A 26,647-nucleotide genomic window follows, 5' to 3' on the forward strand; every position below is an offset into this window, starting at 1 on the left:
ATATATATATATATTTCATATTAAAAATTAAATATAAAAAAAAAAATGAATATTATTGTTAATTAATAAAAAAACTAAATATAAAAAATATAAAATATTATCAATTCAATATTATTATTAATTAAATTTATTAGTTAATATAATAGTAATTATATTAATATTGTTAATTTTAATATTAACAATATAAAATAAGAATATAAAAATAAAGACACATGTTTCTAGGAATGTAAAAGCAAAGTAAATTAAGCTTATGCTGGAAAAAAGAGAATCATACAGACTAGAAAAGGAGAATCTTCAAAAAAAAAAAAAAATAATAATAATAATAATAATAAAATAATTGTTTCTAATGGTTAGTTCTCATTAATTAACTCACTAATGGGAGCCAATCCTTACCAATCTCGATACCAACGTCGTCTAAGGTGTTTTAGGTGTCGTCTACAAGGCTTTCCTTAAGCAGTGTCTCTATTAAAGTTTTCTACGTGTCGTCTACAAGGCTTACAAGGCTTCCCTTGGGGAAAGTTTGTAGTAGTTTTTCTTTAACTAGGATTTGAGTCACTTCATCAATGGTTGACATGCAAATTTTTTACGATTTGACATGATTTTGAAGTATCTTTACGTTTCCATAATGTGATGATGATGATGATGATGATGGTTAACGTCCGCTGAGACCAAATAATGATCTATCGGACCTAAAAAGACAAATTATTTATTTTGGTTTAAGATTTTATTCCTATGCTCAAAAAGCTTGGAGAGAAGCCTCCGAGTTCACTATAATTTTGGCATTGTAAAAGGCTAGGAAGGTCAGTATTGTAACAAAGGTTGTGAAATTGAGATCTAATGTGGTTGTATGCAGGGCACTCTAAGAGGAAGTGGTTTTCATCCTCGATGCTCCTATTCTCACAAATATGGCAGATCCTTTCCATCCATGGCGTTTTAGGAACTGCCCAACGGCCAGTTTCACTATGGAGCTCATGAGAATTCATTCTAATCTTTGCTATATTAATTTTCTTCTTTGAGCTAGTTAAAATAGAGAGATACTTTTGATCTTCAAGGGTGGGGTTGATGACCTTATGTAAAAAGTTATCAAATTAATTATATAATTATATATATATATATATGGGTAGTTATCAGTATTATTGTATAAGAACTTCATGTTTTTGTTAGTTTCTTTTACAGTGATTAAAAGTTTGAATAAGATTTGTATACATTTTTTATTTAAAATTTTAATGGTTTTAATGTCATTTTTATTTATTAAAATTTTAATTATAGTAATTTGAGCATTAATTTTTTATGGTTCAAAATCACAATAAAAATATATAAATTTTAAATTTATTTATAGAATTTTTATTTTATTTTATATTTGATATTTTAAAAAAAATTATTTTTATTATTAATTTTTAATTATATGTAATTTTAATAAATAAGATGTTCAAAGGTATGTGATTCCTTTTAAAATATTACACATTCAAATTAAGAGAAAAGCAAAATACGAAAATATGTTCGAAAAAACAAAGTATGTAAAATATGTGATAGGTGGAATTTAATTGTGTAAATAGGGTGATATGTCTATTCTAAACACAAAAAAAATAAAACTTTTTGAATAATGGTACGAGAGTATTGATAAAAATATATAAAAAAAAAAACAAGATTAAGAGAATAATTAAGGTCAAAATTATCATTAGTTGATGATAATAACAATTAAAAAAAATGTCTTCCTCTTAAACTTGTTCTTTCTTTATAAAAAAATTTGGACACTCTGGCAACATTTTTCAAAAAGTTATTTTTGTCCTTAAGATAGACACACTTAGTTCCGAAAATCTATCTACAATATGAATAGCTATAAAAATTTGCATTCAATATGTTCACCTCTTAAAATTTACCGAATTATATACTAAAGCAATTTAATGTTTTAACTGTAACCTTTATTACTTTGATTACCGTAAAGTGCATAGCAAAACAAACATTGCAACTAAGGCTAATGATGATACTTTCTAAGATATTGAATACATAAGTGTACTGATGATACTTTCTACTATATTGAATACAGTTTTAGTGGGCGTAATGGTTAAGACCATGTGCTTTCCTAAGAGGTCACAGGTTGAAAATGAGAGGGCTTGATTACCGTAAAGTGCATAGCAAGACAAACAACAACTAAGGCTAATGATGATACTTTCTAAGATATTGAATACATAAGAGTACCAATGATACTTTCTAATATATTGAATACAATTTGAGTGGGTTTAATGGTTAAGAGCATTAAAACAAGTGAGCTTAATGGTTAAGAGCATTAAAACCATTTTGTGGGTTTAATGGTTAAGAGCATTAAAACCAATGGGCTTAATGGTTAAGAGCATTAAAATGAGAGGGGTTCGTAGACTTAGTAGTCAAATCTTTGTGTGGAGGTGGGTTCCTTGTCCCACAAACAAGGAGTCTCATACACCAATTTGATGTTTGACTTGGTTGTGACCTTATAAATAATAATAATAATCAGCGTAGATCTATCTTTAATACCGTCCTAACCTGATAATAATAATAAGCAACATAGATCCATTTTAAATATGGATCTACCATGAACGAAAAAAGATCCAATTTTTTATGCACTGACATTATTTAAATGTTTTGTAGATTTATTTATTTATTTTTATTTTTAAATTAAAAAAAAAATTAATTTAAATGAATAAAATTTCAACTTTGACCTACGGACACCCTTACACGTCATCTAAACTGTAAGCTCTACTCGATAATTAAATACATAAAAATACTGGGCAATGAAGTACACGGTTAGTTACGTCTTCTTCAATTTGCATTGTCTTCCACACCACACAATACATAATATCTTAACCTTGCACCAGGATCGATTGGCCAGCTTTTCACCTAATGCGACAATCACCATTTAATCTCGTGCCCCCATATTGTGGAGGTGAGATTGAATCCTGACAACAATATTACCAAAATCGTTGCGGGTGCATTGTCTTATTCCCATCGTCTTAGGGCTGTAAGTTTGAAGGTCATATTCATGAGGGAATTTGGAAACACAGGCGTCCTGGCGTCCTTTTATTTTCTCGATCCCTACAACTTTTTCTGTGTTTTTTTAAATTTTGATGACGGATGTCAGTGTTTTGACTGTACTGAACAGTGAAAATATGTGGGTAGATTCTGTCGCGCCATTTTTTTTTAAACTATAAATAGTAACAGGTCAAAAATATATCAGAAAACTTGGTCACTCTAGCAATGCCTGCAATATTTGCCAACATTTTGTTTAAATTTGTTCCCTGAGCAGATATTTACGATTCCGGCAAGCATGGGTAATAAGTGTATGTGTCCAAATTGCACAGGTTGCAATTCAGACTGATGTACGTATCAAGTTGTAGCATGGTCTGTTAAGTTCCATTAATTTAACACAAAAGCTACTTTGATTTATGGAGTTGCAGCTTTTCTTAACTTATGGAAACCAACTGCAGTAGTTTCCTTAAGTTAAGAAAATCAACTGCAATTACTAAATTTATAATTAGGAGCTACTAAAGTGATCCATTACTTTGATCTGATCTCTACCTTGATTTGTGGTTTTTCTAACACATAGCTTTTAGAAGCTTGATGGAAGCTTAGCTATATGTTCATCTGTTGGTCCCCAAGCTCACATCTCAACCCCCTTCAGTTCTACACCATCTAGCTGAGATAGCAGAGCTCGGAAGTGCCTTCAGAATTCTTGTGTTCTTTTTCTTTTGCTTGGATTGAAGCTGGAGTGCTGAAGACGTAGCAGGCAAGTGGACTGTGGCCTTCATCAAACATCACCAATGGCTGGAGGTAACTCGTATCCCTGGGCATTAAGTTTCAGTGATTCTTTTCAGTTCTTTCCGCATGCAGAATCGCTGTTTAAGTTTATTAGTTTAATAACAGTTGGTATCGGAGCCCTTTTACCTCTGCCTTGCTGTGTGTTGGCCAAGAAAACGTCTGAGCGCTTGTTACTGTTGTAGCTTTTGTATACCATATCGAACAAAGCGCAAATAAATAAATTAGTCATTTGCTGTACCGTTATTGTTTTGCAATTTGGGTTTGCCGTGGATTTTAATGATTGCAGAAACGTTTGAAACACCAATTCGGGCATTAAGTTAAGTCTTAGAATTCAACCCGGGCCCTGTAATTTAATTAACATTTTCAATTCAGTAAACCCTCGCCAGAATGGAAAATTGTAAAGGAAAAGCTTTCCAAATCTGAAACTATTCCGAAAGATCACAAAGCTGAATTTTTTTTTTTTTGGTCGTTTAAAGACAAGTATAGATATCCTCAGTAAGAAAGAGAGACGGTGTTTTTTTTTTTGGCTTGGGGGCATTTCCCAAAGGTAGAAGGTTCGGCGTTTGTTCATTATTGGACATTTGGATATATGTCCGGGAGATGACATGGTTGGAAGCTTTTGATGTCTTGTCAGAACTTGCGAGCCGAAATCTCATGCATCTCACAGGCTATGGCGAAGGATATTAAACTTGTTTTCATCTGCATCCTTTAATCATTGCTTCCACGGCTTTATTTGTTTCTCAAATTAAACTCCTATGCTTGTGGCATAGTTAGAGCACGCACTTTGCGGAAAAATTCATTTTTATTACCAGGTGTTAAAAATTCATAAAAGAAAGAGATTTAAGATACAAGTTTATTTACGTGATTTGTTAAAGATTTAGAAACCAGAAGGATAACATAAATTGATAGGCTCCTATCAAACTAGAGATCAAGAGAACCCTATGAGTTCACCATCATTTGGTTAGTTCACTGTTATTTCATCGGTTAATGTGTCAAGATTTGGATGTGGATGAATGCGGCCATTGATTATGACTGCGCTTCTGAGCTTTCTTTTTCTCAGCATGATAAACATGTTATTATGTTTGTCAAAATGCCTCTCGTGAATTACATGATAAACATGTTATTTTGTTTGTAAAGTTTGCCTACCATATCCCAAACTTTACCATATGTTATGTCCACGTGAATGAGGGGATTAATATATATTATGGTTTTGGTTATAACAATATTCCTTTTCATATAATCATACCATTACCTTGCCACGTATTTGTGATACGTTGGTTTTTGTTTTATATGGTATTTACATAACCATTTCATGACCTCCATTTTCAGTAACAGGATACCCGGATTCTACCGAACTAAAGCTTGTTTTCTTTATCGAGAAAATTAAAGAGCGATTGCCATCGCGGTTTTTATTTTTTATTTTTCCCCTTTTATTTTTGGAAGTCTCGCACTCAATTGCGAGTATGCAGATATGAAATTATGCAGGTATGCATGGTTTGCCTATTGTTATATGAATTCAAGGGCTAATTGTTTACAACGGCATTTTAGATTTTTGAATAGGCACAGTTGTTTATGGAAGCCAGACATTCAAGATTCCACTCCAGTTAACTTGTAACTGCTTTGTTTTCTGAATTACTTATGATCAGGGCGAAGTTGTTGGGTTTGCCTAAAGAAATTGCCTATGATGGAAAAATAAGAGGGGTGTTAATTGCTCAGATCTCATTCCTCAGGGTGTTAGTGATATCTCAGGCTGAGCTACCGTTTTGACTTCCTCCTGGAAGAGCATAATATTGAATAAAGTAATAAATTATGTGCTAAAAGGAGCATTCAGGCACACTAGTGACAACGACGTTTACTTTAGTTACCCTTGTCGATTTGTCAAGATTATATGGGTTAATCGCCTTCCTGAACTATGTAAAGGTAAGATCCTGAAATCTCTTGCGTGAGCAGGGTTCAATTAGGTGATTTTCCTTGGCCCTTGACATGGCAAGGGATAACATTACCTTCTGGCAAAAGTAATAGTGGCTCTGGCAGGAATTTACCTGAGTGATTCTTGTGCCTTGTACTGGGTGCCTATCTTCGGCTACTTTCTCATCTGCTCCAGATTTTGTCGTAAATACACCTAGTGGTATTTACAGAATGCTGTTGTTATGTTGCCTATAAAATTTATACAAATGACTATAAAATTTAAGAGTTCAATGGATCTATATTAATGTCCATATTCCCTGAGACAGAATACTGTTGTAATGGCACCTAGTGTTTGCAAACAATAAATCAATACCATAACTTTGAAAGGAATTATAGTGATTGGTTGTTTTTCAATTGGTTGGCATATCCAATATTGGAACTCAGATATGCAACGCTGTTATTTATTTCCAATACTCCCATGAATGGATTTTGGGTCATGTCTATGACAATGCAGTGCTCATTTGTTTTACTTGTTGTAGACTGCAGGTTCCTTTTGATAGACAGAAGGCCATAATGTATATATAAAATAAAATTTCAAATTTGCAGTTTTGTTTGCAAATTGTTTAGAGCCAATTTTGTAATTAATTTAAGAATTAGTCTTAAATAAATTATGGGACAGTTAGACTAAGGAATGTAAATTTGATTTTGCTGGAAAAATATTACAGTTATATGGAGTTTATTAAAATGTCATCTTGACTTACTCCTTTCAGTAAACAATATTTTTCTCTCTGGTTAAGTTTTGTTTATGCAACAAAATAATGTCTAGTGATCCATATGATTTTAATTAATTAGATAATAGCCACAACATCTTTAATTAAATAAAATTATATATTGATTGGCAAGATCACATAAAGATTATTTAGACATTAAATTGTAATTAATTACACTGAATATAATAAATTTTATCCCACAGGAATTTTTATTATATTTATGTGATTAATTAGGATAAAATTTCATAACCTACCCACAGGAGTTATGAATTAATAAGTTTTATCATAAAGTTTTATTGAATCTGTTTGAATTGAAAATTTAGCCCACAGGCAATTTTCATGTCATTTGATTCAATTCTTTTTAGCATCATCATAAAGTTTTATTGAATCTGTTTGAATTGAAAATTTAGCCCACAGGCAATTTTCATGTCATTTGATTCAATTCTTTTAGCATGTTTTACATTGGTAAAACATGAAAGTTCATAAAGTTTTATTGAATCTGCTTGAATTGAAAATTTAGCCCACAGGCAATTTTCATGTCATTTGATTCAATTCTTTTTAGCATGTTTTACATTGGTAAAACATGAAAGTTTATAAAAGTTTTATTGAATCTGCTTGAATTGAAAATTTAGCCCACAGGCAATTTTCATGTCATTTGATTCAATTCTTTTTAGCATGTTTTACATTGGTAAAACATGAAAGTTCATAAAGATTTATTGAATCTGTTTGAATTGAAAATTTAGCCCACAGGCAATTTTCATGTCATTTGATTCAATTCTTTTTAGCGTGTTTTACATTGGTAAAACATGAAAGTTTATTAAGCCTCAACATAAGCATGTGATTCTTTATTTTGATGCAGTAGTACAACCTGCAAATTTCTCTGAAATTCGTTCTGACATTCCCAAACTTGAGGAAGTAATCTCGTTTGTTTGTTGTGAATCTGATGTGGTTAATGTTAATATTAACACATGGTGGATTGATTCTGGATCAACAATTCACATTTCGAATTCCTTGCAAAGGTTTGCAAAACCAAAGGAAGCCAGTGGGAAGTGAGCAAAGCATCTTATCAGGAAACAAGATGGGCTCGCATGTGGAAGCTATAGGAACATGTTATTTAACTTTAAGTAGTGGTTTTGTTTTGGAGTTAGAAAAGACCTGTTATGTTCCAAGTTTTTCTAGAAACTTGATCTCAGTTTCAAGGCTTGTACCTTTTGGATATTCCTTAAAATTTTCAGAAAAAATCTTTCAGACTATTCTATAAATCTGATTATGTAGGGAATGGTATTTTGTCTAATGGTCTTTACTGCAAAACAATGTCACATATGATTCAATGCATGTTCACACTGGCACTAAAAGATGATGATTAATAACACTTCTTCATTAATGATTGATAACACTTCTTCATGAATAACACATCTTCATTGATTCCCCTCTAGTCATGGTGAGCAATTGGTTTGCAAGCTCAAGAAGTCATTGTATGGTTTAAAACAAGCATCCCGCCAATGGTATTTGAAATTCCATAGTGTAATTTCTTCTTTTGGCTTTGTAGAAAACATTATGGATCAATGTATATACCTGAAGGTTAGTGGGAGTAAAATTTGTTTTCTTGTTTTATATGTGGATGACCTTTTGCTAGCAACCAATGATAAGGGTTTGCTACATGAGGTGAGACAATTCCTCTCTAAAAGTTTTGATATGAATGATATGGGTGAGGCATCTTATGTCATTGGCATTAAGATCCATAGAGACAGATTTCGAGGCAACTTGGGTCTGTCACAGGGAACCTATATTAATAAAATTTTAGAGAGATTTCGGATGAAGTATTGTTCACCAAGTGTAGCTCCCATTGGGAATGTTGGGACGATGTCAGAGTGATCCAGGTTTAGACCACTGGAGAGCTGCAAAGAAAGTAATGACGTACCTTCAAGGGACCAAAGACTACATGCTTATGTATATCCTGTTTGAGGCTGCTTTACATGGTGTATGGCTTAAGAATTTCATTTCTGGGCTTAGAATTATGGATTCTATATCTAAGCCATTGAGAATATATTGTGATAATTCAGCTGCTGGTTTTATGGCTAAAAAAGTGGGAGTCGAAATAAACACATCGACATTAAGTTTTTAGCTATAAGGGAACGTGTTAAAGAAAATAAAGTGGTCATTGAGCACGTCAGCACTGAGTTAATGATCAATGATCCTTTGACTAAGGGCATGCCACAGTTAATTTCAAGGATCATGTATTGAATATGGGACTTGGTTCCATTATGAAGTTTTTCATTGTATGGACAATGATATTTTAATGAAATTCTTAATTATTGTGATGTTTTTTCTCATATTATGTGCACCTTAAGTTGATTTGAGAAAATTCATTTAAGAAGGACCAAGAATAAACATAGGGTTTATTCATTAAGAAATTGTTGCCACATAAATTATAATAAGAATAAATGCATAGTAATACATGGAAGGTAATACTCGTCATTAGAGGACTTATCGCCATGATTCATGTATCTAGTACTTAATACAGATTATCAATGGTTTTTAAGTTGAGACATTAAGTTTGGAAGTATGGACCAAGTGGGAGAATGTTAAGCTCCATTAATTTAACACAAAAGCTACCTTGATTTATGGAGTTGCAGCTTTTCTTAACTTATGGAAACCAACTGCAGTAGTTTCCTTAAGTTAAGAAAATCAACTGCAATTACTAAATTTATAATTAGGAGCTACTAAAGTGGTCCATTACTTTGATCTGATCTCTACCTTGATTTGTGGTTTTTCTAACACATAGCTTTTAGAAGCTTGATGGAAGCTTAGCTATATGTTCATCTGTTGGTCCCCAAGCTCACATCTCAACCCCCTTCAGTTCTACACCATCTAGCTGAGATAGCAGAGCTCGGAAGTGCCTTCAGAATTCTTGTGTTCTTTTTCTTTTGCTTGGATTGAAGCTGGAGTGCTGAAGACGTAGCATGCAAGTGGACTGCGGCCTTCATCAAACATCACCAATGGCTGGAGGTAACTCGTATCCCTGGGCATTAAGTTTCAGTGATTCTTTTCAGTTCTTTCCGCATGCAGAATCGCTATTTAAGTTTATTAGTTTAATAACATGGTCCAGAAAGGAAGACAGACTGGAGATGTTGTCAATGGTGCCATCATTCGTCTGTGGCCATATTCAGGTATAGGCGTCTGAAGCTACCGGCAATATCTTCGCCTATGATTGGGTGATAATTTCCAAGTTATTCTTATGTTGAGCATTGTGGATGGACTGAATGATGTGGAAGTCCCGGAAAGTCTAATTAACAGTAAAGTGAAACAGGTCTGTTACTGGAAAACTTTACGATTCAGAGATTCTCTTTACTTTTAACTTGCTTGGTTGGAATTGAGTTTACCTCGAATAATGCTGAATTTTTTTAATTAAAAAAAATTCATTTAAATTTTTATGGTGTCTTATTGAATTTAAATCTGAATTCGAATTCGAATTTTAAAGACCGAAGACAAAATAGAAAACTGTCAGAAAAAAATTCATTGAAAATAGAAAAATAGAAATAAATTATCTTTTTTTAAGCAGTTGTCTATAATGCGACTTTTTGGAAGCTTTTCCGGTGGGTTTTTCCGGTCAAAATCCGCAGCAATTTATTGGATTCGCAAGTTTGATAGCTAGTTTCTGCACAATCAAAGCGTCCCAGGGGTTTTCCAGGGTGCTGAATCCAAATATGCAGTTAAAAAACCATTTTAACTGCAACAAATCAAGATTTAACCTCAATTTCTTCCGCCGGATTCCGTCACCGGAATCTCCAAAAAGTCCCATTATAGACAACTCCTTTTTTTAATAAGAAGTATTGGTAATTGCGTTTATTTTTTTAATAAGAAGTATTGGTAATTGCGTTTATTTATTTTTTATTAGATTCTCATTATTATTATAATTGTTAAGTGTCTATTTACACAAATAAGAAAGATAAGATTTGAACCTAATCTCTTCTCAAATGATATTTCATTTTCACAATCATCATCAATTATAAGCATTTAGTGCCTAAATTATCTATTTACATGAAAAAATAAAAAAATAAACCATATCTATCTTATATAATATATTATTTATCATATTATTTTAATATGTATAAAGAAGAATTTTATGTTTAATGAGTATATACATATAAATGATACCAGTTTATCATGATTCAAATTTATATGGAAATTATATGAAGAGAATTCAGTAGGGCTTTTTATTTTTCATACCATGAAGACCATCTTCAAACACATTAAACACCATCTTCGAACACATTAAATCTATTTGGTAACAATTTCAACCATTCAAATAATTACAATAAACTTTTCGAAGGTAATTAAAATATAGTGTTGTTTTGCATATATCACTATATTGTCTCTCTTATATATATATATGTCTCTCTTATATATATAGTCTCTCTTTTATATATATATATAACTTCTAATGAGATATCATTTTATAAAAGAAATATAATTTATTATAATAATTTGTTAAAGATATTGTAATCTTATTAGTGCATATATTCATTATGGAATTATTCACTGAATAAGTAGTTAAAATATCATTATTTTTAATAAAAAAATGTTTAAGAAATAGATAGAGATATAAAAGATTTTTAGATATTGTTTATAAATCAAAATAGTAAAAAATTGATTATAATTGGAATTGTTTATACTATGTGAATCAAAAGATAGTTTAGTAACTAAATCATACATGTATACATGAACTAAATGGCAATATTACATAAAATAATAACATCACTTTTTTTGAATTATTATAATATAGAGAAAATTATTATTATTATTATAAAAAATAAAAATAATAATAAGTAAAATTTATATTACAATAAACTTTTCAAAGGCAATTAAAATATAGTGTTGTTTTGCATATATCACTATATTCTTTCTTTTTATATATATATATATATATATATATATATATATATAATAATCTCTTATAACATATTATTTTATCAAAGAAATGTAATTGAGTATAATAATTTGCTAAAGATTCTTATTAGGGTATATATGCATTATGGTATTATTTACTGAATAAGTAGTTAAAATAACATTATTTTTAATAAAAAAATGTTTAAGAAAGAAGATACATAGATGGAGATATAAAAGATTGTTAAATATTGTTTATAAATCAAAATAGTAAAAGATTGATTTCAACTGGGATTGTTTATACTATGTGAATCACAAGATGGTTTAGCATAACTAAATCATTTAATATTTAATGTCCCATAGTAAGATGTAATTTCAATAAATAACTTATACATGAACTAAATGGAAATATTACATAAAATAATAACATCACTTTTGAATTATTATAATATGGAGAAAATTATTATTATTATTATATAAAATAAAAATAATAATAAGTAAAATTTATATTTTTTGGGTCTAGACATATTTTCGGGTGCAATGGTGAAGATGTTGTAATGTTAATAAATGAGTGTAAACATTTAAATATCAGTTTAATATATGAGATGTTGTAGTGTCTGAAAAAATGAAGCATTAAATCAAATAATGATAATAATAAAAAAACTTAATGTTGGCTCAATTAAAAAAATAATAAAAATAATAATTCAACTCAATTCAATTTATTTTGTTGTAATTTTTGTTTATTAACAAAATTATAAGCAATTTTCCTCAATTAAAAATAATAATATGCCTATCACATCAAAATAATTTTAATAATTATGTCGTAAGGCGTTCCCTTTGAGAAGAACCTCCCTCTTGCCCTCATGTCATCACTATGGACCATTGGATTATGTGTTAAACGATCATAACATGTTCAACCATTCGATGATCAGGGCAAGGTAGTTGGAAGTCTTTAATTGCCAAGGATGTTATAAAGACACCATATTGATTGATCATCATCCATATCAAGCACCAAAATTTATTTTCTACCTTAAAGCTCGTGTAGGAAATTCCCTCGCTCTCGTTCACAAAGTCCCTAGGCTAGGACGATTGGTAACAGTACCAAGGAACCCAATTGCCAAACTTCTGCTAGTCATTTTTGTCTACCAAAGTAAGCTACTAATGTTAGAGTTGGAGTCATTTTTTCCTCTTCATCTTGTACGAGTCTCTCTGATATCTATGTCATTGCGAAGTTGTTCTTCAAATCTTTTGATTCTCCAGAGTCAAGCAGATGATTTTGTTAAGAGGTTTTAATTCATCACGGGTAAGGAAAAAAACCATATCAACATTGTGGTTATTGGGCATGTCGACTTGGGTAAGTCAACAACCACTGGGAATTTTATCTACAAGCTTGGAGAAATTGATAAGCGTGCGATTGAATGTTTTGAGAAAGAATTTGTTGAGATGAATAAGAGATCATTCAAGTATGCTTGGGTTCTTGACAAACTCAAGTCTTAATGTGAATGTGGTATCACAATTTGTTGGGTGTATGTTATTTTATTCCCCCGATTAGCTCCACGAGCGAAGTTCGGGGGCTGCCGACAGCCCCCCTATTGGGTGGTTTGTAGTGGAGTGGTAGCCCCGCTGCATGGGGTTTGGGGAGTGCAGGGGGTTGGTATCCCCCCTACATGGTGTCCGAGGAGCTCCCTAGGAATTTTTTCTAGACCCTGTATTAGGTGGGCATACCTACCTATGGTTTTGTGCATGGGTTTCACACATGGTTTTGGGCATGATGGTTTTCTTCCCATGGTATTTTGTAGATCAGGTAAAGGGAACTACATTTATGTTATAATCGAGGGTTAATGGATCAGGGTTTTATGAATGCTTGTGCATGTATATATATGTATTGTAACATTGAAAGCAACATAATGAAAAATCAATCTAATAGTCCCATTTTTAGGATCCAGGGTAAATATCTGTGTATTTGTTTTATATTCTAATCATTGTATATTTTCTATTTTTAAGAATTTGTTTGCAGGTAATTTTTGTACAAGATTAAAACCTACACAAATGATATCAAACTATGGAAATTTGAGACAACTAAATGCTAATGCACTATGATTGATGACCTTGGTCATTGTGATTTTATCAAGAATATGATTACTTAAACATCTCAGGTTGAATGGGCAATTTTGATCATTGTCTCCACCACTGGAGGTTTTGAACTTTGTATCTCCAAAGACAGTCAAATAAGAGAACATTCCCCATTGGTGTTCACCTTAGGAGTGAAGAAAATGATTTGTTGTAATAACAAGATGGATGCCACTACACCAAAGTACTCTAAGGCTTGTTATGATGAAATTGTTAATTAACTATCTTCTTATTTGAAGAGGATTGGATACAACCCAGAAAATTTTCCTCTTATGCCCATCTTTGGTTTTGAGGGTGACAACTTGATTGAGAATTCTACCAACCTTGATTGGTATAAGGTCCCAACACTCTTGGAATATTTTGACTAGGTTTCAGAGCCTAAGCGTCCTTAAAATGAGCCTCTGAGGTTGCCTCTTAAGAATGTTTACAAGATTGGTGGTATTGGGATTGTGCCTATTAGTCGTGTGGAAAGTATAATCTTAGAACCAGGTATGATTGTTACCTTTGGTCCCACTGGGCAGACCACTGAGGTTAAGTTTGTTGAGATGTATCATGAAGCTCTTGAAGAGGCATTTTCTAGTGACAATGTGGGAGTCAACAATTAAGAATGTTTTTGTTAAGGATCTTAAGTGTGGTTATGTGGCATCTGATTCCAAGAACTATCCAACAAAGGAAGCTTCCAATTTTATGGCACGGTTTATTATTATGAATCATTCAGGATAGATTGGAAATGGTTATGCCTATTTTGGATTGCCACACCTCCCACATTATTGTCAAGTTCACTGAGATCATGACCAAGGTTGACAAGCGTTCTAGCAAGGAACTAGAGAAGGAGCACAAGTTCCTTAAGAGTGGAGATTTTGGGTTTTTCAAGATGATTCCAACCAAACCCATGGTTGTTGAAGCCTTTTCTGAGTATCCTCCATTCGGTTGTTTTGCAGTGAGGGACATACATCAGGCAGTCTCTTTAGGAGTCACCAAAGTTCTTAAAATGAAGGAGCCTATTGGTGCCAAGGTTACCAAGGTAGTAGCTAAAAAGAAGTGAATGTTCCAGCAAAGTGATTGGGAATGGAGAATTGTGTGCTGCATTTTATGTGCTTGTATGCCTCTTTATTTTCCTGATAGTATGTTAGTAGAGTTAGTTTGTCAAATGCAGAATTGGATTCCTGGTCGACAGTGACATAACATACATTATTTTATAGTAAATACTTTTTAATGGTTTAGGGTAAGTTTATTTAAGATTTCGTAGTTGCGGGAAAATCATCAGTATGTCTGCAATGCTAGGAAATCTATGCAGCTGGATTGAGGAAGGGTATTAATTGTTGGAAACTAGATCACTACTGGAGGGGCGGGGGGAGTGAATTAGTAGTGTCAGCACTTATAATCTTTTCTCCAATTATTTAATATTTAACATGCATAAACTAAAACACATAATTAGATATTAGTGCGTCAAACATAAATTAGAAACCGTGAAATCAATCACACAATGGACATATGTGTTTCTAGTGGAAATCCCTTCACCAGGAAAAAAACCATCCTGCTGCTACTGTGCTACTCAATTATTTTATTATATGTTGAACAAATTATACATGGATAAAATCACTCCCATGATCTAGAAGACTTGACTTCTTTCACAATATCCTATCTCTGTCAAACAGTAAATTGTTTCTCTCTCAGATCTACAGACTACCAACTGCTGAAGGCCACAACGATCAATTATTATTGCCCAGTTACTCCTAAACTAACAATCGACTCTAGAAACTCTGATATGCTAGTACTATCACAACCAATGAGCCTCACCTAGTTTCTGTCGAACTATCCAACCATCATTGGATGAAGAAAACTATTCCTTCTACTAAATCCACCAAGTCACTATATACTCAAAGCCTCCATGCCTTCACTTTTGCCATGTGAGCCTAGCTTCACAATATTTCAGACTGGACTCATTTTCTCAACATGAGCTACAACAACATAGCATCTAAGCACACAAAATCTAAGACAAAACTCCAAACATCAAATACTCCACAGAAAATTGTTCAAAACAACTACAAAACAATCTCTTTAAACTCTATCTCAATCCACACATCAACACCACACTCACTGCATAAATATATGGTTGAAACGTAATTCAGCTATCTGCTACTACTACTACAAACTAATTCATAAAATCTACCTAGACAAATAATACATTTTGCAGACTCTTCCCCAAGCTCACTCTCTACACACACACAAATCATCCAACCAAACTATCATTGAGCTATCTCCAATATAAATATGAACTCAAGTGATCAACTCAATAATTACTCAGAACTATTGGGCTTCATAGCTATGTTCATATGCTTGATTAGATCTGGATTCAACTCATTGAATCAATCAACCACTAACTCCATTAGCCTTTTTGATAATTTCAACTTTAATCAACTTCTGGAGGTTCGAAAAAATTTATTGACCATAAACCAAAACGTTTCGATCAAGAATGTCGCCACAACATAAAAAATAGCTGAGCAACTGAAGAAATCCAGATAAATTCTCATGAAATCCTTTATTCTCTCCCATAGCATTGATCCATGTGATGGAGGTTATAACCACTCCCACAAGCTTGCATGCCAGTGAATAGAGCCTTTCAGCTACTCCGAAAGGCCTGTCTCCATGTGACTAAGGCTAAAGCTAAGATAAAACATCAATCCATCAGCCCCGAAACTTCTGTCACCTGATGGATCATCTTCTTCATCTCCTGAACACTCCATGTTAGGTTCCAACCCTAACCCCCTTATTTATGTAATAGGGTTGAGTCATAGTTATAGTTAGTTAAAGAGTCAATAAAGCCCTTATTAATAATTGTAAGTGATTGACCCACATTTAAAGAAGGCGCCACAGTTAGTTGCAAATGGGCCATGGTATTAGGTAGTTGGTATTAAGAACCATGGTTTTGACCCATGGTATTGCATGTATGAATCCTATATAAAGGATAGAGACTCCCCTTGAGGAGTGTCATGTCTTATTTTGTAATTAAGTCGAGCTCTATTGGAGGTTGCCCCCTCGAAGAGGCAAGTGAACATTGCTTTCCTTTCTGAATAATAAAATACATTTTGTTATTTCTCATTATTATGTATTATGGGTATATTTCTTCACATATTTGGTATTCTGGTATCTTCTCGCAGGTCAAGAGCATAACAAGTGGTATCAGAGCACTTTCCAAGGCCGGTGGGATCTCCATTTTTAGCAGATTTTTTTTTTTTTGCTAGAGACATGTTCTGGCATCTTTAAACCACAGGATCTGTCATTGAGCACATAAACCTGAGGATTTGGGGAGGCATGCGTTCAGGAAATACAAGAGGTGTTCACGCTTGTTGAACTCCATTGTAACCGCTATGGGTACCCCTTCGAGTAGTAGCGCATTAGACAGAACCGCGCATGGGCTGTCTTCCAAGTACCCTCTGGGTATATCGGAAGCCCCCTAGGCTCACTTGAAACCTCACTATAGATAAAATATCAACCGTCTTATTGCTACAGTACACCAAGAATAGCACTCGGGGAGATTACTCGCACATACAATAGGGTAGTTGGGTAGTACAACTAAGCATACAGTTGATCCTCCTTAGTTAGTGCCCTGAAATATTGGGCCGAGTACTAATATTGGAACCTTATGTATATTGCAATCTGTAGCACCTAACACTCGTTGAGACCATAGTTCCCTTGTCTCTCTCTAGATCACACCTCATCTTTGCCAGATCTGATCTAGCAGGTTAGGTTCTATCGCAACCGCAACAATCAGATCCGCCATTCAGATATAACAATAAGGATTCGATCACTACCACCTTCCTACTCATACTCTGCAGTTGAGGGTTTCGCTGACAAATCTGATTATTTGTTCAGGGAGGCCTGTGGCCCCTATACCTGGGCGTGATTCTCACAGGACATTGGGCACAATTAACTTTTATGGGAATTCGTGACTACAGTATTCCTAAGAGAGGAGTAAAACTCCTTTCGGAGTAAAAAAAGAAAAAGAAAAAAAAAGCTTGAGACCGTCCTGGGACGCTTATAGGAGACTAAGCCCATAAGAATCAGGTCGATGGGCTGAGCAAGGTGGTACCATTCACTTGTCACTGTCAAAATTTTAGGTAGTCCCAATTTTTTTTCAGAGTAACAAAAAGTGCACCGGATCTATGAATGGTACAAACTAGAGCTCAAGCTATGGCTAATGAGAAGATAGACTCCCTTGAACACAATTTGGAGGAATTAGCGAAGCAGATCCAGTCCTTAAATGACATAATCACCAAGGGCAAGTCAGGGGAATAATAGGAGGCATATGCTTTTAATGAAATCCTTGATGGCGAATCTAGCCATTCTTTTCACTTCTATGGAAACCACCAACAATCCCAGCCTCGACCACCCAAGCTAGACATTTATAAATTTAATGGCTCTCATCTGGCCATATGGCTATCATAAATGGAGCAATATTTCACATTGAATCACATCAGAGATTATGCGACTAAGCTCAGTGTGGGATGTCTGTACTTGGACCAAGAAAGATGGCAATGGTGGAAGTGGCATCAATGCTGCTATGCAAGGCCAATGACTTGGCAGATATTCTCAAAAGCCCTTTCTGATCACTTTGACCATGAATCTAACTTTTTGGGTCATCTTACTAAGCTTCGACGGAGAGACACAGTGCAAGAATATATTAAAGCCTTTGAAGCATTAGCCTTCTGCACAGGAGGTCTAGCAGATGAATTCTACTTTGAATGTTTTATCAGTGGTCTCAAAGACGCCATACAAGCGCACGTTCGGATGCAACACCCAGTCTCATGGCTGGCAGCTTGCACAACAACTTGTGAAGTAGAACGCCCATTAGCGGCACAGTCGACTCATCCAAATTTCATAGCCAAAGGACACCTCACCCAGGCTCCAAGTACTACCCAAACAGTTAAGGTTCAAAAGGTGTCACTAGCGGAAATGGCGGAAAGAAGAAATCAAGGATATGTTACTATTGTGATGAAAAATACTCCCCGGGGCATAAATGCAAGGAACCCAATTTTTTTCAAATTGATGCTACTGATCACAGTTCATTTGAGGAAGCCCCACCAATTGAGGGACCATAGGAGGAAGATGAGGACAACGAGCCAAATAATGAGCTTCCAGCTACACCAGAAGAAATGGTTATATTTCTCCATTCTTTGGGAGAAATTTCTTCTCCCCAAACTCACTTTATCCATCAAAGAGTCGTCAAAGTAGTGCATTGTTTTATCAGAGTAGTCTCTAATTTCCAGGTCCAGATTGCTGATGGGGGGACAATGAAATACGAAGGTCACTGTGAAAATGTCAAACTTCAGATGGGGTATTATCACCTAAAAACCCACATGTTTGCCATCAACATGGGTGGGTGTGACATTGTCTTGGGTGCTGAATGGCTCCGAACACTTGGCCCAATCACAATGGATTGCCAGGAGTTATATATGAGATTTAAGCAGAATGACCACACGCATACCCTCCAGAGGCTCCAGGAAAGTCCTCCTTCTATCATCAGCTCACATAGGATGGAAAGGTTGTTAAAAAAGGGCCACCATGGATTTATAGCCCAATTTAATGCCATACAGGCCTTCGAGCCCAATTCTCTTCATATTTATCCTATGCTACAACAGGTCTTAAACAACCATCTGGAGGTCTTTGAAAAGCCTCATGAGCTTACACCCTCGAGAGGGGAACATGATCATGCCATTACTTTGGTCCCAGGGGCACAACCACCAAATGTGTGCCCATATAGATATCGTTTTGCCCAAAAGAATGAAATTGAAAAAATCATCAAGGAACTCCTGGAAGCTGGTGTCATTCGTCCTAGCATTAGTCCTTATTCATTGCCTATGGTCATGGTGCTCAAGAAACATGGGGAATGGCGTATGTGTCCAAACTTCAGGGCCCTCAATAAGCTGATGGTCAAAGATAAATTTCCCATCCCGGTTGTTGATGATTTGTTGGATGAACTACATGTGGCTCAATTCTTTACTAAGCTCGACCTTTGCTCGGTCTATCACCAAATTCACATGAAATAAGTAGACATTCCAAAGACTACTTTCCAAACTCATGAAGGCCATTATGAATTCCTGGTCATGCCGTTTGGTCTCTGTAATGCCCCATCCACTTTTCAGAGCCTCATGAATCACCTGCTCAAACCATATCTCAGAATTTTTTTTCATTGATTTCTTTGATGACATCCTCATCTACAGCCTCACCTGGGAAAAACATCTTTAGCATGTAGACTTGCTCTTGTAACTGCTCCAGAAGCATAAGTTATTTGTTAAATTTTCCAAGTGCTCTTTTGGCATGAAAGAAGTTGAGTATTTGGGCCACATTGTGGGGCGTGAAGGTGTCAGGGTGGATCCCATAAAGATCCAGGCAATGCAGGATTAGCCTCAACCAAAGACCTTGAAGAGTTTGAGAGGATGTTTGGGACTCACCGACTACTATCGGAGATTTTTCCACAATTATGGTCGCATTGCTAGACCCCTCACTCACCTTCTCAAGAAAAATTCATTCCTCTGGAATGATGAAGTGCAAAAGGCATTTATAGCTCTCGAACATGCCATGCGTTCCACTCCCGTATTGGCACTACCTCACTTCACCAAATATTTTGTGATTGAATGTGATGCTTCAAGTACGGGTATTGGGGTGTTCTTAATGCAGGAAGGTCAACCCTTGGCCTTCACTATCCAACAACTAAGTGGGACAAATTTGGGACAATCTACCTATGAGAAGGAGCTGATATCCATCTTACATGCAATGGACACCTGGTGACCATACTTATTGGGGCAACGTTTCCAAATTTGCACAGACCATCAAAGCCTTAAATATTTTTTGGATCAATGCCTATCCTCGCCAAAACAAAATAAATGGCTAGCCAAAATGTTGGGATATGATTATGAGATAATTTACAAGAAAGGGCGCGAAAATGTAGTAGTGGATGTGTTATCACGCCAATTTGAGGAGGCAAGTACCCTACTAGCAATCTCTCTTCCCATTCCAGAATGGATTGAAGAGGCTCGCAAGGAATGGTTTTCACATCCTTCGCTCTCCCAACTCATTAATAACTTGCAAGTGGATCCAAATTCCACAGCGGGCTACTCTTGGCATAATGATATTCTTCGCTACAAGGACAATGTAGTGATATCACCAACATCCACACTCAAAAGTCACATTTTGGCAGAGTTTCACTCATCTCCCATTGCAGGCCATTCAGGCTTTCAGAAGACTTATGCTCGCACTCGACGTTCCTTCTTTTGGACAGGCATGAAAGAGGACTTTCTTACTTTTGTAGCTGAGTGTGATGTGTGTCAGTGACACAAAGGAGAAACAGTCAAATCCCCAGGCACCTTACATCCATTGCTCATCCCTACCTCAATCTATACGAAGGTTTCTATGGATTTCATTACTAGTCTTTCGAAGTTAGGCAAGGAGACATTCATCATGTTGGTTGTGGAAAGACTTTCTAATAATGCTCATTTTTGCGCCATACCCCACCCTTTTACACCCGCTTTGGTGGCTCAATCTTTCATGGACCAGATCCTCAAATTGCTTGGCATGCCCACTTCCATTGTGTCTGATCGTGACCCAATCTTCACTAGTAACTTTTGGCAGGAACTCTTTAGGCTACAAGGTACCCAACTACAACTCAGTACTTCCTATCATCCCCAAACTGATGGTCAAACTGAAGTAGTCAACAAATGTCTGGAGACCTACCTCAGGTGTTTCACTTAAGAAAAGAAACATATATGGGTACAGTGGTTACCTCTAGCCAAATTGTGGTATAATACAAACTCTCATGGCACCACCAAGATGACTCCATATGAAGCACTTTATGGTCAACTCCCCCCTTCACCTACTTCTTATATCTAGGGATGCTCTAAGGTACAAGCAGTGGATCAACTCCTATAGAACTGTGCAACCATGCTTGCCCACCTCAAAGAGAATCTTCATCAAGCTCAAAATCGCATGAAGCAACAGGCAGACCAACATCGTTTAGAGCGAAAATTTCAAGAAAGGGATTAGGTACTCTTAAGGCTGCAACCATATAAACAAACATCACTCAAAGATAAGGGTTGTCAGAAATTATCTCCAAAATTCTACGAATCGTATCAAATACTTCAGTGCATCAAAGAAGTAGCTTGCAACCTAGCCTTACCACCCACTGCAAAATTCCATCCCGTCTTCCACGTCTCATGCCTCAAGAAAGTGGTTGGGAAAAATTGCAGAATTCAAACCAATCTACCAGAAGTGTATGAAGAAGGTTCAATTTGGCTCCAACCTAAATAGGTTCTTGACATGCGAGAACAACACTTGCATGCCCGCATGATAAATGAAGTCCTCGTCAAGTGGAAAGACACCTCTCTAGAAGATGCGACCTGGGAACCAACCATTGTTCTTCAGCAGTTTCCATAGCTTCAGCCTTGAGGACAAGGCTATTTTTATGGGGGAGGGGATGTAGGGTCGAAACCTAACCCCCTTATTTATGTAATAGGGTCAGGTCATAGTTATAGTTAGTTAAAGAGTCAATAAAGCCCATATTAATAATTGTAAGTGGTTGACCTGCATTTAAACAAGGGACCACAGTTAGTTGCAAATGGGCCATGGTATTAGATAGTTGTTATTAATAATAACCATGGTACTGACCCATGGTATTGCATGTATGAATCCTATATAAATGATAGAGACTCCCCTTGATGAGCATCGTGTCTTATTTTGTAATCGAGCATAGCTCTATTGGAGGTTGCCCCCTTGATAAGGCTAGTGAACATTGCTTTCCTTTCTAAATAATAAAATACATGTTGTTATTTCTCATTATTCTGTGTTCTGGGTATATTTCTTCGCATGTTTGGTATTCTGGTATCTTCTCGCAGGTTAAGAGCATAACACTCCACCAAGCCATTGTGACAAGTCTTCAATAAATTAAATAGGCTAAGAACAAGTCTATGACATGCAAGACTTATTCTACCAACCTTAGTACCAATACCAATGCCTCCAGCTCCTCAAGCTGCAACGACAACCTATCTAAACACCTTCGACACCTGTAGCGGCATCTCTAAGTCCTGTAAGATCAGTATCATTTCATGCAACTGCATCCAACAATAGTGGAAGCACCTCCAACACAAACAACCACAACTCAACACATATAGCAACATATCCAATGTCTCCAAGACATGTAGAGATATATGCAACATCTAGATTAGCACTCCAACCTCTTGTAGCAACAACATCTCCAAACAACATAACATGCCAACCTCAAACCAACATCACATGTGGAATCCATCTCTACTCAGCCTCCACTAGGTCCAGTCTTAAGTGTGTTGACATCAATTCCAACTAACAAGACCATCAAGCCAAACACACATCATCAAACTCTCATCACACATGCATATGACCAAGAGCTCATTGACATCAATGCCAACACTACAATGCCAACATTAATAATTTCTATTATTGGTTTATTTTTAATATTTGTATTGTGCTACATACCTAACATTTTTCTCTGGATTGAGAAAACTTAGAATTTATATTAAAGTGCAGTTTTGAGAATTCATTGCTAATTAGTTAATATGTAAAACTAGATATGTGTACAGATTATTATTTTTTTATCCTTATGAACCTCATTTCCTTGGTGACTCATGTCACTTTTTTTGAGAGTTTGAACTTTATTATTCTATATGTTTTTTTGGTCTTTGAGGAACTGGTTTTATTATAAACATAATTGTATTTAGGTAGATAATTGAAGAATGATGTATGTTCTTTCCAAGGTATGAAAGTATTAGCTATTGTAATTTTTCTTATATTTTCACAAAAAGTATTGTTGTCACAAAAACAAGTTTCCCATTTGATTAACTAAGTGCAAATGGTGTAGTATGGTATGGTATTTTTATAGTTCAAAAAATGCTTTTGATTGTGCAATTATTTATGTTATTATTTTTTTACTAGACATATTATTGGTTGTACATGCACCCCATTGGTTGTTTGGGGATCTACATGGACAACAAAGAGGGAATAATATGGGTCCAGGTCACTTGAATTATCTCTTTCTTCTTTTCCAATGAACCCAATTTGAGAGAAACGTTTTAGTCAATTCTTGTATTCTGTTATAACATTGTAAACCTTAGGAGCTGAAGATAAAATCCAAAAAGTTAGTTGAGTTGATCTAATGGATGCAACCTTGATAACATAAGTAAGATGACATTAGTAGGATGATATCCAAAAAATTCACTGAGTTGATCTATTGCACGCAACCTTGATAACATTAGTAGGATGACAAGTAGGATGTTCTCTTTTCATATAATCCCTAAAGTGCCTTTGATATAGTCTAGCTTGGATTTTAGGTTTACTTTGCTAGGTTTGCCCAAGTACAATTTAAAAATGATTTTTAAAAATTATTCATAATTTATGAATAGATCGAAATTAAAATGATTCATAATTTATGAATAAATCCAAATTATTAAAAATACAATTTAAAGAATTTTAAAATATTTTATTTTATTTCCCAACACCAACCAAAATAATTAGAAATAGAGCCATTTAATTTTTCCATTAATCTATTCCAAGTAACATATTCCTATGTTAAAATAAAGTATCAAATTTATACTCTCCCAATCATCTTTTTAGTATATTCCAAGTGACATACCCCTAGGTTGAAATCAAGTACTAATTTAATACTTTTCCTCTACTCCTTTTGTACACAATATTTTGTAATATTGTATTGTTCTCTAATAATTAAGTCCATTGCATATTTGTTTAAAGTACTTTATGACTAAAAAATTTAAATAATTTTAAATTGGTATTAATATTATATGCCTTATTTATATAATGTAAAAAAAAAAAACTACTTTCCATTAGAAAACCGTCCTCCATTCATCAAGAAAGATTCCTGCTCAATTCAAATCCCCACCAAATAAACCATATTGTCACTGCACAATCATGAAATGAAATGTAATCTTTAAACTGAATGTATCTATGAGTTTAAGGAATATCCTTGTACAAATATAAAAGAAAGCCACTCATACAAAGTTAAAAATATCGTATAAAGTAATATATCATAATCTAATAGATAGATCATTTTAATCCAACGTATGAAAATTTTTCAAACATGGTGTATCTATAAGTTTAAGCAAAATATGAGATTAAAATGGTCCATCTAAAAACGAGAGGGGAAGGGACTCTCAAAAATGAGGACCAAAAAATAATAAATTATAAAATAATATTATAAATAAAATAATTATTAAAATATTAATAATGGTAAAATATTAATGGTGTATCCATAAGTTTAAGCAAAATATGAGATTAAAATGGTTCATCTAAAAATGAGAGGAGAAGGAACTCACAAAAATGAGAAAAAAAATAATAAATTATAAAATAATATTATAAGTAAAATAATAATTAAAATATTAATAATAGTAAAATATTAATTATAAAGCATTAATGAATTTTAAATATCATTAATATTAAAATAAATAGTTATAAATACAATAATTTATTAATTAATGTATTAATATAATAGAATTGAAATTAATATTATAAAATTAATTAATAAATAAATAAAATTTTAAAGATGACATATTGTCAAGTTTTATTAGCACAACGAGTTGAAGATGTGCCTTGTCATCAAGGCACCCCAGGACCAAATCTCATGGGGTGATTGTGCCCTATGCTAGAGGGAGAAGATATGCTAAAAAAACCTAGTCAGCTTAGGGTTGATGTGGCCCAAGCCAGGTGCGATCCCTCAGTGACTTTCACAAATTAGATTCCCCTAAGTCTCGGCTCCTCAATCGACTCAGTGAGTTTGAGGAATTAGATACCGATAAGTCATGACTCCTCAAACCGAAAATTAAACCTCAAAAATCATAGACAACTTAGACAAACAAAAAAATAAAATATTAATATTATAATACTAATTATATATATATATATATATAAATTTTGTTTTTCAAATTAAAAATTAAATATAAGAAATATATTATTAACTAATTATTAATATAATAGTAATTAAATTGATATTTTTAATATCAATATTAACAATATATTAATAAGAATATAAAAATAGAGGCACATATTTATAGGAATGTAAAGGCGTAGCAAATTAAGTTTAAGGTGGAAAACAGAGAATCATAAAGCCCGAAAAGGAGTTTGAAAAAAAAAAGACTCAAGAAAAAATGGCATAAAAAAACAGGAAAATAGTCAAAATTATTGATTACCTTTAATTAGCTAATTAATAAAAACTATTTTTTGAGTAATCTCCAAACCAACGTCTTTACTAAGGTTTTCTCGGTGTCGTCTACCAGGCTTCCCTTAAGCAAAGTTTGTAGTAGTTTTTCTTTGACTAGGATTTGAGTCTCTTCAGCAATGGTTGAGATACGATTTTTTTTCAGATTTGACATGATTTTGAAGTATCTTTACATTTCTTTAATATAAAATAATACAAAATATCACTAAATTAATTATTTATACATATAAAATTTATAAAGTGGTTATCAACCTACCATGACCCTGTTCTTTGTTAAAGTTTCTTTTACATTATTAAAAGTTTTAATAAAATTTGGATACACCTTTTTATTCGGAATTTTAATTGTCTTATAACTAAGTTATAAGGAAGTTATTTTTATTTATTAAAATTCTATAGTAATTTGATCATTAAATTTCATATTTTTCAAAATCATAATAAAAGAAATATAAATATATAAAGTTTAAACCCATTTCATTTTTAGTAATGTAAATTATAAAAAATTTCTTATTTATATTAATATTTTATTTTATTTATAAAATTAATATTTTATTTTATTTTGTATTTCATTTTTAAAAGAAATATTATCTTTATTATTAATTTTTAATTATATAGTTTAAGTAAATGGAATGGTGAAAGGTATGTGATATTTTTAAAAGGTTAGAAATTCAAATTAAGAGAAAAACAAAGTACCTAAAAATAGGTTCAGATTCATGTAGTAGATAAGTGGAATTTAATTGTGTAAGTAGGGTCACTCATATGTCTATTCCAAAGATTTAAATTTTTTTTTTGAATAATGATATTAGAGTATTAATTAAAATATATAAAGAAAAGAAAAGATTAAGGTGAAAATTATCACTAGGTGATGATAATAATAATTTTCAGGAAAAAAAAATGTCTCCCTTTA

General features: G+C 33.7%; 1 pseudogene; it reads left to right on the top strand.

Annotated features, from left to right (window-relative positions):
- Positions 1-9,570: 9,570 nt before the first annotated feature.
- On the top strand, positions 9,571-14,532 carry LOC149261826 (elongation factor 1-alpha-like; annotated as a pseudogene).
- Positions 14,533-26,647: the final 12,115 nt, after the last annotated feature.

This window comes from Pinus tabuliformis, chromosome 6, assembly GCF_031772625.1.
Source record: "Pinus tabuliformis cultivar Carrire ecotype Pingquan chromosome 6, CPIR1, whole genome shotgun sequence".
Classification (NCBI taxonomy): domain Eukaryota; kingdom Viridiplantae; phylum Streptophyta; class Pinopsida; order Pinales; family Pinaceae; genus Pinus; species Pinus tabuliformis.